The sequence below is a fragment of the Lutra lutra genome, chromosome 8 (assembly GCF_902655055.1).
Source record: "Lutra lutra chromosome 8, mLutLut1.2, whole genome shotgun sequence".
Taxonomy (NCBI): domain Eukaryota; kingdom Metazoa; phylum Chordata; class Mammalia; order Carnivora; family Mustelidae; genus Lutra; species Lutra lutra.
The window spans coordinates 106,600,032-106,616,720 of record NC_062285.1 but is presented as its reverse complement, the minus strand read 5'-3'; positions in this window follow the sequence as shown (position 1 = coordinate 106,616,720).

The following is a 16,689-nucleotide window of genomic DNA, read 5'->3' as shown; positions in this document are numbered from 1 at the left end:
TGATGGACATCTAGGTCCTTTCCATAGTTTGGCTATTGTAGACATTGCTGCTATAAACATTCGGGTGCACGTGCCCCTTCGGATCACTACGTTCGTATCTTTAGGGTAAATACTCAGCAGTGCAATTGCTGGGTCATAGGGTAGTTCTATTTTCAACATTTTGAGGAACCTCCATGCTGTTTTCCAGAGTGGTTGCACCAGCTTGCATTCAGACCAACAGTGTAGGAGGGTTCCCCTTTCTCTGCATCCTCGCCCGCATCTGTCATTTCCTGACTTGTTAATTTTAGCCATTCTGACTGGTGTGAGGTGATATCTCATTGTGGTTTTTATTTGTATTTCCCTAATGCCGAGTGATATGGAGCACTTTTTCATGTGTCTGTTGGCCATCTGGATGTCTTCTTTGCAGAAATGTCTGTTCATGTCCTCTGCCCATTTCTTGATTGGATTATTTGTTCTTTGGGTGTTGAATCTGCTAAGTTCCTTATAGATTTTGGACACTAGCCCTTTATCTGATATGTCATTTGCAAATATCTTCTCCCATTCTGTCAGTTGTCTTTTGGTTTTGTTCACTGTTTCCTTTGCTGTGCAAAAGCTTTTGATCTTGATAAAATCCCAGTAGTTCATTTTTGCCCTTGCTTCCCTTGCCTTTGGCGATGTTCCTAGGAAGATGTTGCTGCGGCTGAGGTCGAAGAGGTTCCTGCCTGTGTTCTCAAGGATTTTGATGGATTCCTTTCTCACATTGAGATCCTTCATCCATTTTGAGTCTATTTTCGTGTGTGGTGTAAGGAAATGATCCAATTTCATTTTTCTGCATGTGGCTGTCCAATTTTCCCAACACCATTTATTGAAGAGGCTGTCTTTTTTCCATTGGACATACTTTCCTGCTTTGTCAAAGATTAGTTGACCATAGAGTTGAGGGTCTATTTCTGGGCTCTCTATTCTGTTCCATTGATCTATGTGTCTGTTTTTGTGCCAGTACCATGCTGTCTTGATGATGACAGCTTTGTAATAGAGCTTGAAGTCCAGAATTGTGATGCCACCGACTTTGGCTTTCTTTTTCAATATTCCTTTGGCTATTCGAGGTCTTTTCTGGTTCCATATAAATTTTAGGATTATTTGTTCCATTTCCTTGAAAAAAATGGATGGTACTTTGATAGGAATTGCCTTAAATGTGTAGATTGCTTTAGGTAGCATAGACATTTTCACAATATTTATTCTTCCAATCCAGGAGCATGGAACATTTTTCCATTTCTTTGTGTCTTCCTCAATTTCTTTCATGAGTACTTTATAGTTTTCTGTGTATAGATTCTTAGTCTCTTTGGTTAGGTTTATTCCTAGGTATCTTATAGTTTTGGGTGCAATTGTAAATGGGATGGACTCCTTAATTTCTCTTTCTTCTGTCTTGTTGTTGGTGTAGAGAAATGCAGCTGATTTCTGTGCATTGATTTTATATCCTGACACTTTACTGTATTCCTGTACAAGTTCTAGCAGTTTTGGAGTGGAGTCTTTTGGGTTTTCCATATATAGTATCATAGCATCTGCGAAGAGTGATAGTTTGACTTCTTCTTTGCCGATTTGGATGCCTTTAATTTCCTTTTGTTGTCTGATTGCTGAGGCTAGGACTTCTAGTACTATGTTGAATAGCAGTGGTGATAATGGACATCCCTGCCGTGTTCCTGACCTTAGCGGAAAAGCTTTCAGTTTTTCTCCATTGAGAATGATATTTGCGGTGGGTTTTTCATAGATGGCTCTGATAATATTGAGGTATGTGCCCTCTATCCCTACACTTTGAAGAGTTTTGATCAGGAAGGGATGCTGTACTTTGTCAAATGCTTTTTCAGCATCTATGGAGAGTATCATATGGTTCTTGTTCTTTCTTTTATTAATGTGTTGTATCACATTGATTGATTTATGGATGTTGAACCAACCTTGCAGCCCTGGAATAAATCCCACTTGGTCGTGGTGAATAATCCTTTTAATGTACTATTGAATCCTATTGGCTAGTATTTTGGCGAGAATTTTTGCATCTGTGTTCATCAAGGATATTGGTCTGTAGTTCTCTTTTTTGATGGGATCCTTGTCTGGTTTGGGGATCAAGGTGATGCTGGCCTCATAAAATGAGTTTGGAAGTTTTCCTTCCATTTCTATTTTTTGGAACAGTTTCAGGAGAATAGGAATTAGTTCTTTAAATGTTTGGTAGAATTCCCCCGGGAAGCCATCTGGCCCTGGGCTTTTGTTTGTTTGGAGATTTTTGATGACGGTTTCAATCTCCTTACTGGTTATGGGTCTGTTCAGGCTTTCTATTTCTTCCTGGTTCAGTTGTGGTAGTTTATATGTCTCTAGGAATGCATCCATTTCTTCCAGATTGTCAAATTTATTGGCGTAGTTGCTCATAGTATGTTCTTATAATTGTCTGTATTTCTTTGGTGTTAGTTGTGATCTCTCCTCTTTCATTCATGATTTTTTTTATTTGGGTCCTTTCTCTTTTCTTTTTGATAAATCTGGCCAGGGGTTTATCGATCTTATTAATTCTTTCAAAGAACCAGCTCCTCGTTTTGTTGATTTGTTCTATTGTTTTTTTGGTTTCTATTTCATTGATTTCTGCTCTGATCTTTATGATTTCTCTTCTCCTGCTGGGTTTAGGCTTTCTTTCTTGTTCCTTCCCCAGCTCTTTTAGGTGTAGGGTTAGGTTGTGTACCTGAGACCTGTTTCTTGAGAAAGGCTTGTACCACTATATATTTTCCTCTCAGGACTGCCTTTGTTGTGTCCCACAGATTTTGAACCATTGTGTTTTCATTATCATTTGTTTCCATGAATTTTTTCAATTCTTCTTTAATTTCCAGGTTGACCCATTCATTCTTTAGAAGGATGCTGTTTAGTCTCCATGTATTTGGGCTCTTGCCAAATTTCCTCTTGTGATTGAGTTCTAGCTTCAGAGCATTGTGGTCTGAAAATATGTAGGGAATGATCCCAATCTTTTGATACTGGTTGAGACCTGATTTAGGACCCAGGATGTGATCTATTCTGGAGAATGTTCATGTGCACTAGAGAAGAATGTGTATTCTGTTGCTTTGGGATGAAATGTTCTGAATATATCTGTGATGTCCATCTGGTCCAGTGTGGCATTTAAGGTCTTTATTTCCTTGTTGATCTTTTGCTTGGATGATCTGTCCATTTCAGTGAGGGGAGTGTTAAAGTCCCCTACTATTATTGTATTATTGTCGATGTGTTTCTTTGATTTTGTTATTAATTGGTTTATATAGTTGGCTGCTCCCACGTTAGGGGCATAGATATTTAAAATTGTTAGATCTTCTTGTTGGACAGTTCCTTTGAGTATGATATAGTGTCCTTCCTCATCTCTTATTATAATCTTTGGCTGAAAATCTAATTGATCTGATATAAGGATTGCCACTCCTGCTTTCTTCTGATGTCCATTAGCATGGTAAATTCTTTTCCACCCCCTCACTTTAAACCTGGAGGTGTCTTCGGGTTTAAGATGAGTTTCTTGTAGGCAACATATAGATGGGTTTTGTTTTTTTATCCATTCTGATACCCTGTGTCTTTTGATTGGGGCATTTAGCCCATTAACATTCAGGGTAAGTATTGAGAGATATGAATTTAGTGCCATTGTATTGCCTGTAAGGTGACTGTTATTGTATATTGTCTCTGTTTCTTTCTGATCTACTACTTTTAGGATCTCTCTTTGCTTAGAGGACCCCTTTCAATATTTCCTGTAGAGCTGGTTTGGTATTTGCAAATTCTTTCAGTTTTTGTTTGTCCTGGAAGCTTTTAATCTCTCCTTCTATTTTCAACGATAGCCTAGCTGGATATAGTATTCTTAGCTGCAAGTTTTTCTCGTTTAGTGCTCTGAATATATCATGCCAGCTCTTTCTGGCCTGCCAGGTCTCTGTGGATAAGTCTGCTGCCAATCTAATATTTTTACCATTGTACGTTACAGACTTCTTTTCCCGGGCTGCTTTCAGGATCTTCTCTTTGTCACTAAGACTTGTAAATTTTACTATTAGGTGATGGGGTGTGGACCTATTCTTATTGATTTTGAGGGGGGTTCTCTGAACCTTCTGGATTTTGATGCTTGTTCCCTTTGCCATATTGGGGAAATTCTCTCCAATAATTCTCTCCAATATACCTTCTGCTCCCCTCTGTGTTTCTTCTTCTTCTGGAATCCCAATTATTCTAATGTTGTTTCGTCTTATGGTGTCACTTATCTCTCGAATTCTCCCCTCGTGGTCCAGTAGCTGTTTGTCCCTCTTTTGCTCAGCTTCTTTATTCTCTGTCATTTGGTCTTCTATATCGCTAATTCTTTCTTCTGCCTCATTTATCCTAGCAGTGAGAGCCTCCATTTTTGATTGCACCTCATTAATAGCTTTTTTGATTTCAACTTGGTTAGATTTTAGTTCTTTTATTTCTCCAGAAAGGGCTTTTATATCTCCCGAGAGGGTTTCTCTAATATCTTCCATGCCTTTTTCAAGCCCGGCTAGAACCTTGAGAATCGTCATTCTGAACTCTAGATCTGACATATTACCAATGTCTGTATTGATTAGGTCCCTAGCCTTTGGTACTGCCTCTTGTTCTTTTTTTTGTGGTGAATTTTTCCGCCTTGTAATTTTGTCCAGATAAGAGTATATGAAGGCACAAGTAAAATACTAAAAGGGTGGCAACAACCCCAGGAAAATATGTTTTAGCCAAATCAGAAGAGATCCCAAATCGTGAGGGGGGAGAAAGGGGATAAAAAGAGGTTCAGAAAGAAAAAAAAAAAAAATTAAAAAAAGAAAACCAATAAAGAAAAAATATAAAAAGGAAAAAAAAAAAAAATATATATATATATATATATATATATATATATATATATATATATTAGATAAACTATTTAAAAAACTTTAAAAAAGAAAACGGTAAAAGTTAAAAAAATTTAGCAGAAGAAGAACAAAAATTGAAAAAGAAAAAAAATTAAATTAACTGCAAGGCTAAAGAATCATGGGGAGAAAGCCATGAGCTCCGGCTTTGCTTTCTCCTCCTCTGGAATTCCGCTGCTCTCCTTGGTATTGAAACTGCACTCCTTGGTAGATGAACTTGGTCCTGGCTGGGTTTCTTGTTGATCTTCTGGGGGAGGGGCCTGTTGTAGTGATTCTCAAGTGTCTTTGCTCCAGGCGGAGTTGCACCGCCCTTACCAGGGGCCGGGCTGAGTAATCTGATCGGGTTTGCTTTTGTTCCCTGAGCGCTTTCCGTAGAGTTCCGGAGGACGGGAATGAAGATGGCGGCCTCCCGGTCTCCGGCCCGGAGGAGCCGAGAGCCTGGGGCCCCACTCCTCAGTGCGCCCTCAGAGAACAGCGCCCAATGACTCCCGTCACCCTGGCCTCCGGCCGCCCTCCAAGCTAACCAAGCCTGCGACCGGTTCAAGGTAACCCCAAGTTTAGAGCTTACTCCTCGGCTCTGTCTCTGTAGCCAGCTTCCCCGTTCTAATACCTGTAAGCTCTGCGACACTCAGACACCCTCGATCCTTCTGTGATCCTGTGGGACCTGAGGCCACGATGACCCTGCGTGGGCTTCACCCCGGTTAAGCCTCTGGAGCGATGTCCCTCAGCGGAACAGACTTTTAAAAGTCCTGATTTTGTGCTCCGTTGCTCCGCCGCTCGCCCGGAGCCGGCCCCTCCCCCCGCGGTCTATCTTCCCGTTGCTTTGGATTCACTTCTCTGCCAGTCCTACCTTTCAGAAAGTGGTTGATTTTCTGTTTCTAAAGTTGCTGTTCTTCTTCTCTTCGATCTCCCGTTGGATTTGTAGGTGTTTGCAATCTTTAGATAAGCTATCTAGCTGATCTCCCACTACCTGAAGTAGTCTCAGCCTGCTACTTCTCCGCCATCTTGACTCCCTCCCAAATAAAAACTTTTGAGTCATGAATAATACCAGAGTATGATTAAATGAATCCTTAGGAAATAGAGAACCCAGGCCAATAAGATGAGGAAGCTCAACCTATGTCTCATTCTGAGGGAAACACATTGATATTCCCTCAATGCAATATAGTAATGCTCATCTAAGCAGATCTCCTTGGGTAAGGATATTGTCAAATTGTAGAAGGACATCCTATTTAATTAGTTTACATTTTATAATGAAGTTTGGAAATCCAGGAAAATAAATGTATGACTCATGGCTTCCACATAGGTAAAAGAAAAATCAAAATCACGGATAACCCTGTGAACAATTAAATCAGCTTTTTCTACCACAGAATACACCCAGTTTTGCAAAAATTAAGACAATTTTTAGTGATTATTTTTTATCCAATAGGCATTATCTGACATAAAACATAAATTGTGAGGTAAGCAAGATAATGGCAGTTTTTTAAATAAAGATTTTATTTATTTATTTGAGAGAGAGAGAGCATGCAGGAGTTGGGGGAAGGGGCAGAAGGAGAGGAGGAAACAGACTTCCGGCTGAGCAAGGAGCCCCACCCTAGGATCATGATCTGAGTCAAAGGCAGATACTTAACCTACTGAGCCACCCAGGCACCCTTGACAATTTTAAACATATACATGATGACAAAGGCCTACAAATTTATTCTGAGTGTTTCACTAAACCATTCAATAAAATTTGGAACCCAATGGATTGCTGTTTTCCAGAGATCCTTTTGAAAGGTGAAGACACAAAAGTTCACCTATTCTTTTTTTAGTAATTTTTGCATTTAATAAGCATGACAATTTAGAGTTCGCAGAAGTTTGTTTTATGTTTCTTTTTGCTACCTTCACTTCTTCAAGATTTGTGTAAATGCTTTCCAAACTGAACAATGGAATGTCTCAAAAGATAAACATTTGGAAATGAAATATTAAAATCAACAAAAAGGTGGGGCCCCTGGGTGGCTCAGTGGGTTAAAGCCTCTGCTTTCGGCTCAGGTCATGATCCCAGGGTCCTGGGATCAAGCCCTGCATTGGGCTCTCTGCTCGGCAAGGAGTCTGCTTTCCTTCCTCTCTCTCTGCCTGCCTCTCTGCCTACCTGTGATCTCTGTCAAATAAATTAAAAAAAAAAATTAAAAAAAAAGTAAAATCAACAAAAAGGAAAAAGATAAAAGGGAACATAGAAGTGGAAAATTTGAAGAGTGGGAGCGTGAAGAAAAGAATACATTAGTAAATGGGAAGAAAAATACACTCTTTAATTTACATAAATGTTAACTTTCTGAATTAGCAAAGTAGTTAAACAATGTTGATAGTAATCTGAAGTCTCACATTTTTTTTTGTGCATTTTTTTTTAAAGATTTTTATTTATTTATTTGACAGAAGCAGGCAGAGAGGCAGGCAGAGAGAGAGAGAGGAGGAAGCAGGCTCCCACTGAGCAGAAAGCCCAATTTGGGGCTCGATCCCAGGACCCTGGGATCACGACCCAAGCTGAAGGCAGAGGCTTTAACTCACTGAGCCACCCAGGTGCCACTGAAGTCTCACATTTAAAGACAATGTCAACCTGAAGTTGATGACAATTAGGTAATAGTATCCTTAAAACATTATTGTAGTATAATCCAGATCTAAATCACATTGGAAAGATGAGGATTCAGAGAACATAAAAGCCAAATTACTGAAGCTGTATATTTGAAGTCAAAAGTTCTTTCCTAACATGGAAGGAATTTCTATAATCATTTAGTAGGTGGAACCCAGAGGACTAGAAAAATACTAAAAAAGAAAAATGACCTGTCAGATGATAATTAAAATTACCTGCAGGCTTAGCATTGGTGATATACCACAATCTTTAGAATGCCATAGAGACATCTAGTAAAATTCCTCTTTCTTCACAAAATCTATTTTTCAAAAGGTTACTTGATAATATTTTCCATGAAACTGAATTTCCGAGTCTATACTGAAAATGAGTAGATGAATGGCATTTTCTTTATTTTTTAGATGTCTTGAAAGTCAACCTTGTATTTCTTCAATAACTCAAGGAGTTAAGGGAGGGGAAAAAAATCAGACATGGGATGTAAATAATAATAAGTGAAGAAAATCTAACAAGTATAGAGATGAAGGAAAATTGAGGGGCAGAGCTATAAAAGCTACAATTTTATCTCCACTTTTTCTCCTGAATGATGTTGAATGCAACAATTAACCTGGCACTAACCTCCACCCACACTTCCCATTGACTCAATGGAGCTCTTCACAGAACTACAATTATGAGCTGCATATAATGCAAAACTGTTAACTTGCTCATTTATCATCTCTCTTATTCTCTAAATATTTTATCTCATCTACTAATACGAAATATCCACTGACATCAAATGTAGATATTTTATATCTTAAGAGGTATAACATTTATATACCTCCTATATGAAAATGAAAAATAAATCTTACATCTTTGCTTAAAATATGTCTTACGCACATATGAACTTCTGTCTTCTATAACCACTAGTCTGAACACAAGTGGCAATCACTATGTGCTAAGGCATTATGATGCTGAAAATCTACAGTAGGACTGTTGTCCACATAAAGACTTGGAGTAAAGAGAGGAAGATCTCTCCAAACCGATAATGTAATTTCTACAGGCTCAGTGACATGTTCCACTTTTTTCCCCAGGCTTCATTGCTAATTTAAAAATTGGTGTTAATAGTAAGTAAGACAGAACTGATATAAATGACTCAGTCTATGCACTGTCATTTAAATCTCTATAGTTTCTCTCTCCTCATCCAATTAATTTTCTTCAAAACATTTCGACTGAATGAACATATCATTATTTCAAGACTCATCTTGGAATGAAGAGGTTTCCTCAGTTATTACCTAAACCCTTCCCTAATGAATATCTTATCCTTGATATAATACCTGTATTTTGTTTATATCTTATTCCCCATTAAAATTTCTCACCCCACTCCATTTCATTATTGTTCTTTGCATACTACTTGTAGCTAAGACAAACTACTACAATTAGTAGGGTTGGTGGGAGCACTTACAGTGATATTTTAAGAAAGATGTGAGGCTTTAAGAAATCTTGAGTCCTCTGAATTTCAAAAATAGGTCCCTCCATACTTTTCCTTTGTAAACTAACAATGTGGCTGCAGCCAAAGTCAAAAGCTTTCAAAAAAGAATTTTTTTGGTTCACCTCCCCTTCCAATTTCCCTCAACTCTCATGAGAGACTATGGACTCTGAAAAACAATCTGAGGGTTTTGAAGGGGCGGGGTTGGGAGGTTGGGGGAACCAGGTGGTGGGTATTAGAGAGGGCACGGATTACATGGAGCACTGGGTGTGGTGCAAAAACAATGAATACTGTTATGCTGAAAAGAAATTTAAAAAAATAAGAAAAAAATGGCTTGGCAATCAGAAAAGATGAATACCCAACTTCTGCATCAACATGGATGAAACTGAAAGAGATTATGCTGAGTGAAATAAGTCAAGCAGAGAAAGTCAATTATCATATAGTTTTGCTTACTTGTGGAACATAAGAAATAACATGGAGGACATTAGGAGAAGGAAAGGAAAAGTCAGTTGGGGTAAATTGGGGGAGGGAGATGAAACATGAGAGACTGTGGACTCTGAGAAACAAACTGGGGGTTTTAGAGGGGAGAGCGATGGGGGGAGGGTAAGCCTGGTGGTGGGTATTAAGGAGGGCAGACTGCATGGAGCACTGGGTGTTATACTTAAACGATGAATCTTGGAATACTGTATCAAAAACTAATCACGTATTTTATGGTGAATAACATAACACAATAAAAAAGAAAGAAAATTAAAAAAAAAAAGAATTTTTTTTTCATGTTTGCCATGATGAACAATACAGAACGTGGTGGTGAGTGCCATCTCACCAAGGAATCAAGCTATAGTTTGGTATAAAGGCCTATATCTACAGCCCCAGAATGGGTCTGTTCTCTTGAGCATCATTAATTGAGGTTCTGGTTGGGGGGTAATTTTGTCTGTTATATCCATTTAGAACTTAAAATCATTTTTCTCTAATAAACTTTAATATATTATTTCAAAAAGAACTACATAGCACCTGCTCAAAAAGCTCTGAAGGCCTTCTACTCTAAAGTCCTTAGAGTGACTCCCAAAGCCTCCTACAGTGCCTGCCATTCCCTTTTCCTATCAGTTTCTTTCTAGTCTTAACATTGTGTCACTTCCTTCAGGTCTTCCCATATTCCAGCAAAGTGGACTGTTTCAATAATAACATACATGCCATTGTCTCCTGACTCTACACGTTTACATGCTTTGTTTAGTTCAAATAAAATGTCTTCCAATTCTATCTCCATCTAAAAAATCCTCCTATTTTTAGAGACCCAGCTTCTATAAAGCCTTCCATACTCCATAAAATGCATTATTCATCTGTCTTGTAACATTGCATTTTGCATTTTACTCTGTTTTGCAGATAATTATGATGCCTGTAAGTTCCTACAGGACAGGTGCCATATTATAATTATCCTGTTCTTGTAAATCTCCCTAGAACATAGTAGAGCAAATATCTTGTGTGATATAAGCAATCAATAAACATAGTTGAACTAAATTTTCATTGTAAACTGTATTTAAAATGAAGTCTATCTGCTAGGAATTATGGTTCTTTTACCCATTCTTTTATTCACTAATGTTTATGGAGCATTGTTTATACGCTATGCAATGAGTATATAGTGCCATACCAACCATTGTCTTTTCGTTAATGAAACTTGCAATCTAGTATTACAACATAGCGTAATATAAAAAGCATAGGATTTGTTGTCACTTGGATTTGGGCCACTAGCTAGGAAAATTTGAGAAGTTGATGTAATCTCTCTGGAGCTCATTTATCAGTGTTGGTTAGATTTCATGTTCTTTACCATCTTTTATGGCCCCAAAATATTATTATATTTTATTTGGGCTCTAGAGAAACAGATATTAATGGATGCAACTTTTCAATAATATATATGTCAATATCAATGCTGTCTTTTTAAAAAAATAACTAAATTGCTTTCTCTCTGTACAGACCAAATACAGTAACAGCACATGTATTAACTAAGTAAAATCAAATAACTATAAGAAAAAAGAGATCAGCTTCAAACAAATATTTTAGTAGACTTAGTACAATTTACAAAATGTTAATAAAGAAAATTTAGGATTAGTATGTATTGCTTCAGACACATAATGGCCCAATTGGAAAATCCTGGCCAGGAAGTTCACTAAAGTTGAGAGTGTTCCCTCCAGCCATGTTTCTTCAGTCAGACCGTCATGATGGAAAAGATGATTTTCCCCAGATCAGCTCAGCACTGCAGGAGGGAAATAAGGACACTCAACAATGGCTAAATTATAGAGTGTTATGATCTACTTTTAGGAACGTTTTAAAGAGAGTAATTTACAAAGCCATTCACAGAATCCACAGTTCGGCATTGAAGGGATTCAGGATCAGAAGACCTTACCTGATGCAGGTTTTATCAGTGCACTCAGGAGTAGAAAAATCCCTCAAACACTGACTAAACCTGGACCTTGATCCACTTTTATCAACTTTATACAATAGTTGTTTCAGATAGTCTCTACCCTTCCCAGACCCACTTTTATGTCAGCACATGGGCTTGTTTCCTATATCATTGAAATCATAGAGGCTTTCCACAGGGAACTTTGCCAGTCTCCTCCCGGATTACACAAACCTACTTGCAACAGTGTCTAGGCTCTTATCTCCCGGCTCCAAGGAAGGAATTCTCCTCCTCTTACCAAGGCCTGTCTTGCCATCTTTTCTCTGCGTCCCTCTTATCCACTCCTGCCTTCTTGGGAAACATATACTACCCATATACTTCTCCTGTATCTTCAACCTTCCATCCCTGCAAGCTACTTCTCCCTTAGAAGTACTGAAATATGTTCAGGGTTCTCCCTAAACACCCCATAAATGTTTCATTTTTGGAGAAGTTTTTCTGAACCCCCAGACTGGCTTAGGTTATAGACTCCCATTGTACCATGGATTTTCCTTAATAGCATTTACAACTTCAAATTGAGAAATAATTTGACAAATACAAATAATTCCAGTAGGGTATTGGTGGCCTTGAAAACCACTTTATCATCAATGTTTAGCACACAGTAATCACCTGACATGAAACCATGGAATGAATGGATGAATGAATATATTTTCCTCTCTCTCTCTCTCTCATACACACACAAACACTTCTGAAACAAATGGCTTGCATAAGTACTTGTGATGAAATTTTCTCCTAAGCTTTAAAAGAACCACCAATATGCCTTCCTTTTTTTTTTTTTTTTTTTTTTTTTGGTATTTGCAGAGTCATTCCAGAAGGAATAGTAGAGAGGGAAAAGAGGAAAGAGACCATAGTAGCGGTCACTGTTTACTGTGAATTGCACATATATACAGCCATCCCTCTCCTGAGAGACCTTTCCCTGTGATCTTCAGGAATCAGGGAAAAACAAGTGTCTTAGATATTGCTACCGCTTATTAACAGAACCAAAAAACATTACGCCACACATTAAAGCTCCACATCCATTTTCCTGTATTAGCCTTTTATTATATAATTGTTTGTGATAATGTATGGCGGCAATTCATTTGCAAAGTTCAAAACTAACTTCACTATAGAAATTCAAGAATGAATATTTACATACACTCATACATGTACACATGCACACACACACATTTAAAGTGGAAACCAGATAGAGATTAAAATAAAAATACTGGTATCCCTTTTAAATAGACATGATTTTTGCAACCACATTTGACACTGATTGTCGTTGCAATAAATGTAAGACCAGTAGAGAGCACTACATGCACTAACTTTTTAAAATACTCCTTTGAATACTAACTAGTAATGGCATTTAATAGAAGAATATTATTTTTCCTTTTAAATCTTATTTAGATTTTTCTCCACTTTGTGATCAAAGTGTTATTTTATTTGCAAACTAAGGTACTTAAACATCTCCTTGTGTTTTCATTGTGTTCCTACCTCCTTTTATTTGATGCAAATTAAAATTTCAATAAAAAACATCTACAAGTGGATTTTTAGGCCTTTAATTTCTAACTTGCTTTAGACATATGTACTGTTAGCTTCTTAGTTGAAAATTATGGTAATCATCATTGACTTACTGAATTGCTGGATGATGCATCATACCACGTATTTAAAACAGAATAATGATCCTCAGTCTATGGCAACCTTTTTTTAAAAATCACTTTGTCATTTGAAGTTTCAGAAATTCAATTGAATATAACATTTCTGTAGGTAAATGGTATCAACTGGTGTATGATACAATGTTTACAATTGAGCAGGAATAATATGGCCGTAGGTATTACAGTCTGGAAGGATATCATTAAAAATGGCCACATTAGCCCTGGATTATACCAAAGTACAAGGCTGTAACTGAGTGGAATTTGCATTCATAATGATGATGTAAACATGAAAGATTGTCAACTGTAGCCCTTTTTGACATAGCAAAAGCCTAGAAACAGCCAAAAGGACACCTATATGAGACTATTTCAATAGAATTTTATGAAGTACTTAAGAAATGTTATATATATATGTGGATATGAAAATATCACTATATAAAATAATCAAGGTGTAAATATGGTATATACTATAAAGCTATTTGAGCTTTATTTTTTTTTATGATTTTATTTATTTATTTTTCAGAGAGAAACAGCACAGGCAGTGGGAGTGGCAGGCAGAGAGAGAGGCAAGTTCCCAGCTGAGCAAGGAGCCTGATGCGGGAGTCAATTTTAGGACCCTGAGATCATAACCTGAGCCAAAGGCAGATGCTTAACCGATGAGCTACCCAAGCATCCTGCTATTCGAGCTTAAAAAAAAAAATGCATGTATGTGTGCATGTATCTATATAAATTAAAATATTATATAAGATACATATTATACATATACATATATACACATATACATATACATATATACACACATATACATATACATATATAAAATTTCTGGAAGAATACACACACACACACACAAATCCCTGTTAACATATATTGCTTGCAATGAGTGAGTAATACCTTTTGAGAGTTGTTCTCTATGTGCATTGACTTACACTTAAAATTTCAAAACAAAAGTACTTGTTAAGAGAAGAATATGTAAACTATATAAAATATTTAATAGACTAGTTTACTGATTTGTCCTAGATAAAAATTGTAGAGATTTGTTTCCTCTCTCCATTTATCTGCCAAAAATATTTGTTTGGCTTGATTTGCCACTACTGATCGATGCAAATTTCCAGGTGACAGGAACCTGAAGATATTCAGAGTTAAAACCATCTTTATTTACCTCATTTTTTTCCCTCATCCTAGTTAAATCCACAAGAAGCCAAAATAGAAGTTATAATTGGATTTATTATGTGAGTAAATGCTTTCAGCAAGAAGTAAAATGAAGAAATCTTTGAAAGAGGAAATTTCTGAGAGACACTATTTCAGGAGGCAGATCTGCCTTATAACCACAGACTCAGGAAAAGACAAAATAATATTATAAGTATCAGAAAGATCCACCGAGATGGGTAAGTGGGTAAGAGTTCATCCAGGACCAGAGAGGCAGGGAAGGCAGACAAATTGAGAGAGAAGAACTTACTCTAAAAGAAGGTAATTTGATCCTGCTCATAAGTTAAAGAACAAAAAAACAAAACCAAATAACAATGCTTTAGGTTGGGTGCAGAAATTTCAATAAATGCAAACCAATTAAAATTGTTAATTTTTGTTTTAAATTTGAGCATTGGAAGATAAAAATGAGAGATTTGAATTCTTCTGAATGTGCCGTTCCTGTTGATGCTGCATTTTGCTAACTTGCTAATTACTAACATATGTGTCCCTCAATACACAATAAATTCTGTTACTAGCCTCAATTACTGGACTCTTAATCTGAGAAGAATTCAAAGATGCCCTTTTCATATGTTTCCCCCTAATATCCTTAATTAATTCCATAGTACCAAAATTAGAGAAAAAGAAGTAAGTTGAGCTGAATTTTTTTTAAGTCAGGATTGAAATGCTTTTCCATAAAAACCTACTTTAAATGAAATTTAAGCCCCCCAAAAACAAGCAAGCTTTGACCATAGTTAGTGTCCTTTTCAAGGATCAAGGTAACAGCGTTCTCCATTCACCATGGTAAGATTCTCTAACAACAAAGATGCCCTATTATAATGATCATATCTCACCCTTTTCTTTAGTTCCTCATGAGAAGATCCTGGCCCACTTAGTTAGCAATCCTTTGATTCAAAATTGCAATGAGTATCTTCCCGTTCAAAGGTATAACGTTTTATTATCTACGTGCTACATGCCAGAAAGAAAATATCTCCAAGTATCTTCTTCTTCTTTTTTTTTTTTTTTTTTTTTTGATTGTAAGGTCCCACCTTTAGAGGAAACCCTCCAGGGAGGAAGATCTGTTCAGATTTTCTTTCTTTCTTTTTTTAAAAAATTTATTATTTTATTTTATTATTTTATTTTTATTTTTTAAATTAACATATATTATTAGCTCTAGGGGTACAGGTCTGTGAATCACCAGGTTTACACACTTCAGTCACCATAGCACATACCTTCCCCAGTGTCTATAACCCAACCACACCCCCACCCCCCTCAACCCTCAGTTTGTTTTGTGAGATTACGAGTCTCTTATGTATTGTCTCCCTCCCGATCCCATCTTGTTTCATTTATTCTTTTCCTACCCCCCAAACCCCCCATGTTGCATCTCCACTTCCTCATATCAGGGAGATCATATGATAGTTGTCTTTCTCTGATTGACTTATTTCGCTAAGCATAATACCCTCTAGTTCCATCCACATAGTTTCAAATGGCAAAATTTCATTTCTTTTGATGGCTGCATGTTATTCCATTGTATATATATACACCACATCTTCTTTATCCATTCATCTGTTGGTGTACATCTAGATTCTTTCCATAGTTTGGCTATTGTGGACATTGCTACTATAAACATTCGGGTGCACGTGCCCCTTCGGATCACTACATTCGTATCTTTAAGGTAAATACCCAATAGTGTAATTGCTGGGTTGTAGGGTAGCTCTATTTTCAACTTTGTGAGGAACCTCCTCCAAGTTTCTTCTGAAAGTGAATGTAAATTGTCTCTAAGAAGCCTTTACAGAATATAGATTTTCCTTTCTTTCTGTATACTTTTAACACAAATTTATAATTATAATATATAACACATTATATATTATATTAATAATATATAATTTATATGTAATATATATTACATATAAAATTATATATAATATATAATTTATAATTATAGCATTCTATATTATAGTATTCTAAATTATATTATTCTTATTGATGCTTCATTTTGTAATTAATTCTATGCCATTTCACTGATGCTCCTATTTCCTGTCTGGATATTTTATAAACTCTTCAATACTAACCTGAATGTCCCCTTCTTCTCTCTCTGAGGCCCAGCATCCTAGCCAGCATTCAATCAACCACAGGGTAGACGGGTCATTTAAAAAGTTTTCCTGGGGGCACCTGGGTGGCTCAGTGGGTTAAAGCCTCTGCCTTTGGCTCAGGTCATGATCCCAGGGTCCTGGAATTGAGCCCCACATCAGGCTCTCTGCTCAGCAGGGAACCTGCTTCCTCCTCTCTCTCTGCCTGCCTCTCTGCCTACTTGTGATCTTTGTCAAATAAATAAATAAAATCTTTTTAAAAAAAGTTTTTCTAAAAAAAAAAAGTTTTTCTGAAAAAAAAATCTGTCAAGTACAATGTGACCTATTTTCTGACCATTCTAAAGTGGCCTTCCCCCCTGCTGCATATTTCATCACAAC